General features: G+C 37.8%; 1 pseudogene across 1 annotated transcript; it reads left to right on the top strand.

Moving 5' to 3' along the window:
• Positions 1–2,373: 2,373 nt before the first annotated feature.
• LOC122686207 lies at positions 2,374–3,384 on the top strand (annotated as a pseudogene). The gene has a single exon (XR_006338651.1). The product of XR_006338651.1 is annotated as a 60S acidic ribosomal protein P0-like (transcript).
• Positions 3,385–9,420: the final 6,036 nt, after the last annotated feature.

Here is a 9,420-nt window from a genome sequence, read left to right as displayed (position 1 = left end):
CCCTAAGGATCTAAGGTATCTATGAATTCTGTGAGCTTTCAGTATAAGCTTATTAATTGAAAATTTAAGTCTTCTTCATTGGCTACTTTTTAAAGTTCTAAGTTGCCAACATTGAGTCTTGGAGTTATTGATAAAATGTTATTTTATTCATTAATACACAATAATTACTCTTACTAAAATTAGTTACATACAAAGTTCACATTCATTATCTATTTTAATGGATCATATATTTTAGCTTGATTGTATGTGTTTTGGGGGAAAAAAAAAGGCATGTATATATCCTTATTTATTTCCTTACCTAAATCTCTCTCAAACTGCTTCAGTTTGATTGACTTTTAATAGGTTTGAAATTTCATTTGGGTTTACAGCCTACTGGAGTAAACTCCAATTTATGCCGAAGCAATAAGAAATCATTTGAATAATTCTGGATAAGGAACTGCAATCTTAACAGTTCTCTTTCCTTTCAGTGAAATGGTCTTAGTTGTACTGAGGTTCAGTGATTGATAGAATTCATGCTATACTTGTTTTTCAGGACCACCATAACAAATTAGCAGAAATTTGGTGACTTCGAACAAAAGAAATGAGATTGGTTGTAGAAATAAATTCATTTAGTGAGGAACTCTGTACTGCTGCTTTTTGTTTGCTACCTAACAAAGTATTACAGTTTTATTTATAATAAATTGAATTATTTGTGGATAGATATATTTTTAACATGTAAGGATGGCCAAGTGGAAGATTCTTTTTCATTTCTGACATAAATTATCTGTCAGTTTATATAACTTTTGATAGTGAAAGGATAGAATCCCAAAGATCAAGAGGATTTGGAGTTGGTTTCAATAACATTCATGATGAACATCTGGAAGTCTTAGAAGTGATTTAGGAGAAATATCAGCACATGTTTCTTGTTGGATAAATCTCAATGGAAGAGGCATGCAAACATTTGAAAATGATTCTCTTCTTTTTATAAGTCTTATAAAACCCTGCACACTCTTACTCCATTCACTCTGCGTTCATGTATACAGGTCCTAAATTTGAATTCCTCTATCTGTAGACTCCCTAGCTACCAAATGTTCTCAACAATATAATATCTCCAGTTTCCATGGCTGTTAGAATATTTTGGATTTATTGCTGTTTTATATCTACTCTACAATATTCATTACTTAGAAATTGGTTGTAAAACTCTGACAAAGATCTCTTTCTGATGCTTCCATGATATAAATGAGCTTTCCTGGCTCCATAAAGAAGAAAATTCAAGTAGGTAACTAACAACTGCACTGAGCACAATAAATAAACAGAACTCAAGGCAAATACAGACGAGATTTTGCTGTATGCAAACAGCCATGGGAGAAAAACAATGAACATCTATAGTTCAGTGCCACTGGAGCATTAATTTGCTTTTAGGTTTTCAAGGAGAATAAAACTATATTTGCTTTGATTACAGTGATGATTTTGTTTAAATTTTGATCTCAGTATTGCTGACTTCATCTATATCAATCAATTTTTCTTAAAAGCCATTTGCCTTTTAAGCTGACTGGAAGATACTCAGTTTTTAATGCCACTTATAAACTCAACTGAAGAGAGGTAAGGATAATGAAAATATCTTTGTATATCCAAAGGATCACTATCTATTTTCAATAAAATGACAATGATTCAACCTGCAAGTGATCTCACGGGCTCTGAAAACTCACAATGTGATTCTAACAAAGAGAAGGTATGTAACATGAGTTAACTATATCTCCTGTCCTGCAAGCGGTCATATAAATGGAGTGGTTGGACCACACTGTCTCCTAGCACTGATAGGTTTATAAAGAGAAGGCAGAATAATTAGTCTGAAGGGAATTAGTCTGGCACAAATAATAATTAGTCTGGCACAAATACTAAAAAACATTGTAAACCACCACCAAGTTAAAGGTTTGTAATAGGGGAAACATGATTGTAAAATGTAACCCAGTTGTCTCCTATTAGAAGAAAAATAGCCATGAGGGCATAGATTTCATTCATTTTGCTCCTGACTATGAAACCTGTACCTAGAACAATCCTTGGCTTATGAAAGATGCTCTCAAAATATTTTGCTAAATTAACATTTAAAAGTGTTACACATGTGAGTAATGAGACATACACATTTACTCTACAGTGAAAGCTATTGTTTTGGGCAGAAGGTAGACTATATCCAGAAAATAGTTCAGTTTGCTATTAAAGGTCTTTAGTTAGAAAAACTAACACCCTGCTTGTCTGGCCCAAACTTTCTCTGTTGGTCTGCAGTCTCCTGTTTGACTCCATGCTTCAGAGAGCTAGCCCAAACCTCTGTTTCAATGACCTCTGTACCTAAGCTTCCAGGAAGGTGGGTCAACAACTTTAGTCTTTAAACTGCTGAGCCCCTCTCTCGCCAGGCGTCCTCTTGTGAGTGACATCGTCTTTAAACCCTGCGTGGCAATCCCTGACGCACCACTGTGATGCCCAGGGAAGACAGGGCGACCTGGAAGTCCAACTACTTCCTTAAGATCATCCAACTTCTGGATGATTATCCAAAATGCTTCATTGTGGGAGCAGACAACGTGGGCTCCAAGCAAATGCAGCAGATCCACATGTCCCTCCGCTGGAAGGCTGTGGTGTTGATGGGCAAGAACACGATGATGCGCAAGGCCATACGAGGGCATCTGGAAAACAACCCAGCTTTGGAGAAACTGTTGCCTCACATCCGGGGTAACGTGGGCTTCGTGTTCAGCAAGGAGGACCTCACTGAGATCAGGGACATGCTGCTGGCCAAGAAGGTGCCAGCTGCCGCCCGTGCTGGTGCCATAGCGCCGGGCGAAGTCACAGTGCCAGCCCAGAACACTGGTCTGGGGCCTGAGAAGACCTCCTTCTTCCAGGCTTTGGGCATCACCACTATGATCTCCAGGGGCACCACTGAAATGATGAGCGATGTGCAGCTGAGTGAGACCGGAGACAAGGTGGGCGCCAGCGAAGCCACGCTGCTGAACATGCTGAATATCTCCCCCTTCTCCTTTGGACTGCTCATCCAGCAGCTGTTTGACAATGGCAGCATCTACAACCCTGAAGTGCTTGACATCACAGAGGAAACTGCATTCCCGCCTCCTGCAGGGTGTCCGCAATGTGGCCAGCGTATGCCTGCAGATTGGTTACCCGACTGTTGCATCTGTACCCCATTCTACCATCAGTGGGTACAAGTGGGTCGTGGCTTTGTCTGTGGAGACCGATTACACCTTCCCACTTGCTGAAAAGGTCAAGGCCTTCTTGGCTGATCCCTCTGCATTTGTGGCTGCTGCCCCCGTGGCCGCCCCTGCTGCCGCCGCTGCAGCCCCAGCCAAGGTTGAAGCAGAGGAGGAGTCGGGCGAGGATATGGGATTTGTTCTCTTTGACTAACCACCAAAAAGCAGCCAACCCGGCCAGCATTATTTTTGAAATGAGAAAATAAAGGCTTACTTATCTTAAATAAATAAATAAAATAAGCCGCTGAGCCTTAAAAAGGTTCTTGCCAGGAGCAGAGTCCCTCAAGGCAAGAACGCAACTGCCTTGAACTTTAAAACATGGAAACTTACATTACCATATGTAAAATAGATAGCCAGTGGGAATTTGCTGAATGACTCAGGAAACTCAAACTGGGGCTCTGTAACAACCTAGAGGGATGGGATGGGGAGGGAGGTGGGATGGAGGTTCGAGTGAGGGGACATATGTATACCTATGACTGATTCATGTTGATGTTTGGCAGAAACCAACACAATTCTGTAAAGTAATTGTCCTTCAATTAAAAACAAATAAATTAAAAACAAAACAGTAGGAAGGAATCTCAGACTTCACCCAATTAATATCTTCATTGTTGACAGTGAGAAAAAATTAGAAGAAAGGCAACTTGTGCCCAGTGACTCTGGAAATAAATCATAAAGCCAAAGACTAAAATCCAACTCCCTTGCTGCTTGGTTCTAAGACCACCAAAAAGAGTGACAATAACATTGCTAACCTTTGAAATTATAAAGATCTCAAGACTTTCAGACCATCCCTGAAAAAATACAACTGAAAGACCCCCTGAAAATATATCCCAAATCATATTATTCCCCCTCTCACTTCCCTTACATTCACCTCTCACTTTCTCTTCTAAGAATATCTGCATTCAGGCTCTTACCTTTGTTCTTTTCCTTTTTTCTTTTTTTCTATTTTATTTTTTTCTGCAGATGATTCTAATATTCTTGCCTAAGTGATTCATGTTTTTCTAATCTAATTCCAAACACTGACCTTATAAAAATTCATCATTTTTCTCAAGAGAACGAGAATGAAAATGACTTGCAAAAATATTTCAACCAGTGACTGACAGTCCTGAGACTAGAACCCAGATTTCTTGTGTTCCAGCCTAGGTTCTTTCTATTACAAGGCAATGTAAGGGAAATAACAATGTCCTGATTAATTCCAAGAATCCCAAAGATGGATAAAATGACACTATCAAATTCCATCCCCTTATATGAAATAGACAATTTCCCTGTCCTCTTACAAAGGAAGAGCCTGAATACAGAAGACCAAACTGCCTCTCCATTTATAAGATAAATCCTCAAATTTCTGTCTGTCTAACTTTTGTAGACTTCTACATTCAGTGGGTCTACTATATTTATTTCCCTTTCAGGATCAAGTTGTTTTATTTACCATCCCAAGAACAAACAAGGCTCCTTACTTTTGCCCCAACTCTCCAAGGTAACTCAGTTCAACTCTGTCAGTCTCTCTCTCTCCCTTATAATGCATTGAATGTATATAAAATATCCAAAAGAAATTTATTGATGTCTCAATTGTGGGCCATATGTTGTCATATTAAAAGGATACCTGGATAAAAGAAAAGGACACCTGGAGATGCCCTAGTAAAATCTCTTTGAGTGGGTCAAAAATAAAATTCTAGGGGAGTTATGTGATTTTGTAAAGGATTCCAGGTACTATGGAGAAATCTGAGGAGAAGAAAGAAAATAAATGAAATTTCTTTATATGGCCAGGAAATTATAGATAATATATCGTTGCATTTCCATTTTACATATTGAGAATATGGTAGTTGTATAAACTGTATGAGATATGATTTGGGGAATGAAGATCTGGTTTTCATTTTTTTTCAAGCCCAAGCTTTTATTCATTAAATCAATTGCACCTTAATTTTAAGAGTGATAGAAAGACACAAAAATAAGATTTTTATACATAATATTTAATAATCTCTGTGCCAGGGAAAAGAAGGTGTAAAGTTTATCTGTATTAGTAGGGATATTCAGGACAGGCAGTCTAAAGAAGAGTTTTCTGAACTGATCCTCTTTGAAATAGGGACGTTATAATGAAAAAAAGCACATGCAATGCTAGTATAGGAGCATTTATTCTCACTGTTAAAATAACGACTTTTAGCAATAGTGGTTATGAAAGAATCTAAAGAGTAATGCAGAGTATGAGAAAATTAATATATATTTTTAACTTATATATACAGCATGCATATATATGTATATATATTTAAAATAATAGCTACAACAGGCTACTAGATAAACAAAACAGCCATAAACATTACAATGCCTGACAAATGCAAAAATAAGAACTGAAAGTGACAGTAGCCAATACTACTACTCAAGGCTGAAGCTTGTAATTTACATCTTAGTGAAATTAAACATACTATAAAAGCTTAGCTTCCAGGCAACAATACTATTAAATTCGCAGTAGTAGTTTATGACATCATCTGAAACCCCAGGATACACATTTGAAGCTGGCTATTATGGTTAGTAATCAGTATTGCTGTTCTGGTTAGTTTTTCATTTAATTCATTGCAGGCTTCTATTAAAAAAGAAGACAAATATCAGCAGTTGAGGATGCTGTTTTTTGCAAAAGCTGTTAAGCCTCAGGTTGCAGTGATGTCATATTTTAAAATCAGTAATAATAGCTTATATTTGAATAGCATTAAGAGGTCAGAATTATATTGAAAATATGATAATTTAAGCATTTTAATAGTCAATAAGTATAATTTGGGGATTTCTAACTCACCTTGTCCAAAATGTTTCTTAAACTGTCAATGACTATACAACAGCAGAGTAACAATAAAACCTATGGCTGTAAGTAATGGTTTTATATTATATAGCAGCAATCTCAACCAGATATACTGTAATCAGACCATTACAAGTGCCAACACCTCAGGGGAGGAGTATCTATGCATTTTAAAAATGTTTCCAATTTTTGGTGTATAAATTAATTTCTTTGGAGATGGAAAACATAAGTCACTACATAATTTTTCAAAATGTCCAATTTTCCAAAAAGTTTATGGACTTTGTTAATCATAAGAGTGATTCTCAACAGTAAGGGAAAGCTTTTTAGAATCTCCTGTGGTGAGTATGAGAAAGGACCATTTAGTTAAGTCCCATCTATTTCCACTAGATGATTCTAAAATCCTTGATTTTCATGGATTTTGTGGCTTTCTTACACAATCTCAAGCACTGAACTGTTAAAAATTCTACACTGATTACAAGAGGACACTTGAGGACTAGGGAGATGAAAACGACTTGGTGAAAATTCTTTGACAGTACTCTTGAAACGATCACAACATTGTTAATCAACTAGACTTCCTGGCGCTAGGTGTAAAGAACTTGCCTGCCAATACAGGAGACATTAGAGATGCAGGTTCAATCCCTGGGTCAGGAAGATCCCCTGGAGGAGGGCCTGGCAACCCACTCTAGTATTCTCACCTGGAGAATCCCATGGACACAGGAGCCTGACAGGCTGCAGTCCACAGGGTCGCACAAGAGTTGGATACGACTGAAGTGACAGCGTACCCATGCATGCCAAAATAGAATTAAAAAAAAAAACTTTGACTAATGATGTCAACATCTGAAACTTGACAACAATTTTCTAGAGATTCTATGCCTTTATCATGCAGTTGACTTTTCCCCCTCACTCAATGAATGTAACTACATATATAAGTGAGAAGCCTCAGAAAAATGGAAGTTTAAATGGAAATATTGGATCACATATTGAGTTAATCTAGTCTGAAGTAGATGACTACCTTAAGTAACCAAATTGAAAGAAATCCACCTCAAGTATCTCACTGAACAATGCATAAGTTCTAACATCCTCAGGAAAGTAATAAAAAAAACATTCATTGTAAGGTTTTTGGGAAACTTAATGGTTCTGCCATTGGTGCCTCCCTCTGAGTCAAGTTATATAAACTCTATATAATTATCACCAATAAGCACCAAGTGCTTAGAAATAGTAAGTTTGGAACAGGTGGCAAGGAGAAAAAAAGGTTCAGAGAACTGTATAGTAATGCACTTTTAGGATCTAGAGATCTGTGAATATAATGTCTATGGAGTAAAACTTCCTACTCCAAAATATTTCCTTGGGAATATTTTGAGCTGAAAACAATCAATGCCCAAAAGACTTTGGAAGAAACATTGGCCTTTCCCCTAACTGACTTAAGAATATAGATAGAGGACCTGTTTCAGTGAAGGAGCTCTCGCTACAAAAGTACAGAATGAGCTAGGTGTTCAGTTCAGTTCAGTCACTCAGTCGTGTCTGACCCTTTGTGACCACATGGACTGCAGCACACCAGGCCTCCCTGTCCATCACCAACTCCCAGAGCTTACTCAAACTCATGTCCATCGAGTCAGTGATGCCTTCCAACCACCACATCTTTTGTCATACCCTTCTCCTCCTGCCTTCAATCTTTCCAAGCATCAGGATATTTTCAGATGAGTCAGTTCTTCGCATCAGGTGGCCAAAGTATTGGAGCTTCAACTTCAGCATCAGTCCTTCCAATGAATATTCAGGACTGATTTCCTTTTGAATGGACTGGTTGGATCTCCTTGCAGTCCAAGGGACTCTCAAGAGTCTTCTCCAACACCACAGTTCAAAAGCATTAATTCTTCAGTGTTCAGCTTTATTTTATAGTCCAACTCTCACATCCATGTATGACTACTGGAAAAACCATAGCTTTGACTAGATTGACCTTTTTTGGTAAAGTAATGTCTCTGCTTTTTAATATGCTGTCTAGGTTGGTCATAACTTTTCTTCCAAGAAGCAAGCATCTTTTAATTTCATGGCTGCAGTGATTTTGGAGCCCCCAAAATATAAACTAGGTGTGGCAGGCAGCAACTAGCAGACTCTGTTAAAATTTCTTTCTGAGTCCTCTGCAAGGTTCAGCAAACATTCGTTTAGGAAACTTATGCTTTTCCATTTCCATGTCAATTTCCTTCCTCCCCTTTTAGGTTCCAAACCCCCAACATTTTGTACTGTCTTGAGCTAAAGGCTATACTTAAGGTGAGGTTAAAAAGGCAGTACTTAAGCTGAGGGAAATCAGTCCTGAATATTCATTAGAAGGACTGATGCTGAGCTGAAACTGCAATACTTTGGCCACCCGATGTGAAGAACTGACTCACTGGTAGAGATCCTGATGCTGGGAAAGGTTGAAGGCAGGACGAGAAGGGGACAACAGAGGATAAGATGGTTGATGGTATTACTGACTGGATAGACAAAAGAGTCAGATTTGACTTTGCGCCTGAACTGACTGAAGGTGAGGGTTCCCGCCATTTTGATGAGTTATTTAATTTTTCTGCATCTCTCCCATGTTTACATGTTATTTAACTTTTGCTTGATTTTCTCCTCTTAATCTGTCTCTCATCAATTTATTTCTTAGACCAGTCAGAAGAATCTAGAAGGGTAGAAGAAAATTTCTTCCTCCCTTCCTCACATGTCCCAGAGGATGGCAGTCAGAGGTCACTAAATGTCTAGGAAAGATGAAACTATGAAAAGTGACGTGAAGAGAGTTTAAGATAAAACACCACCAACCTCCTAGCCTTGGCTAGACCATGCCTTAGCAACTTTCAAACAGAAGACCTCAAGTGACAAATGGTCCCCTGATATTCACCCTAAATACTCAGAATTTAACAGACAGAGAATGGAAGGGATACCAGAAGAGAACTCAACAAGAAAAATTATTTTCTTGAGCTAGCTTCAAATGACATCATAAACTATATTTTTTAAATAAATGTTATACATGGAAATAGGGCAAGTAGATAAAAATCATCTGCCTCTTGACTCAAAAGTGAAAAAGGCTAAAAGAAACCAGTAGTTTAACCCAGAACACTAGTCTGAATAAAAGCCGATTTGATTAGCTAAATTCCTGAACTTGAAATATGAGAATATTAAGAACATGAGGCTGAGGCACATGGTCTTGACTCCAGAGACTGCTATAAAGGGAATATATTGAAAGCCATGATTCAAACAGAAAAAGAAAATCATGTTTACTAAAACCACCTATTTCTTCCTTTAGAAATGCAACTTCTTTCATCTCTCGCATGAGGGAAAAAATAGCTTTGGACAGTTTTAGCTAAAAATGCCAATATATACAATCACATTTTGGGGCAAAATTTTTGGCATTTTAATATTTCTTTTTCTAAGCCAGCT

Source organism: Cervus elaphus, chromosome 29, assembly GCF_910594005.1.
Source record: "Cervus elaphus chromosome 29, mCerEla1.1, whole genome shotgun sequence".
In the NCBI taxonomy this organism is placed as follows: domain Eukaryota; kingdom Metazoa; phylum Chordata; class Mammalia; order Artiodactyla; family Cervidae; genus Cervus; species Cervus elaphus.
Note: the sequence above shows the minus strand (reverse complement) of the source record. Positions and strands in the feature narration are given on the sequence as shown.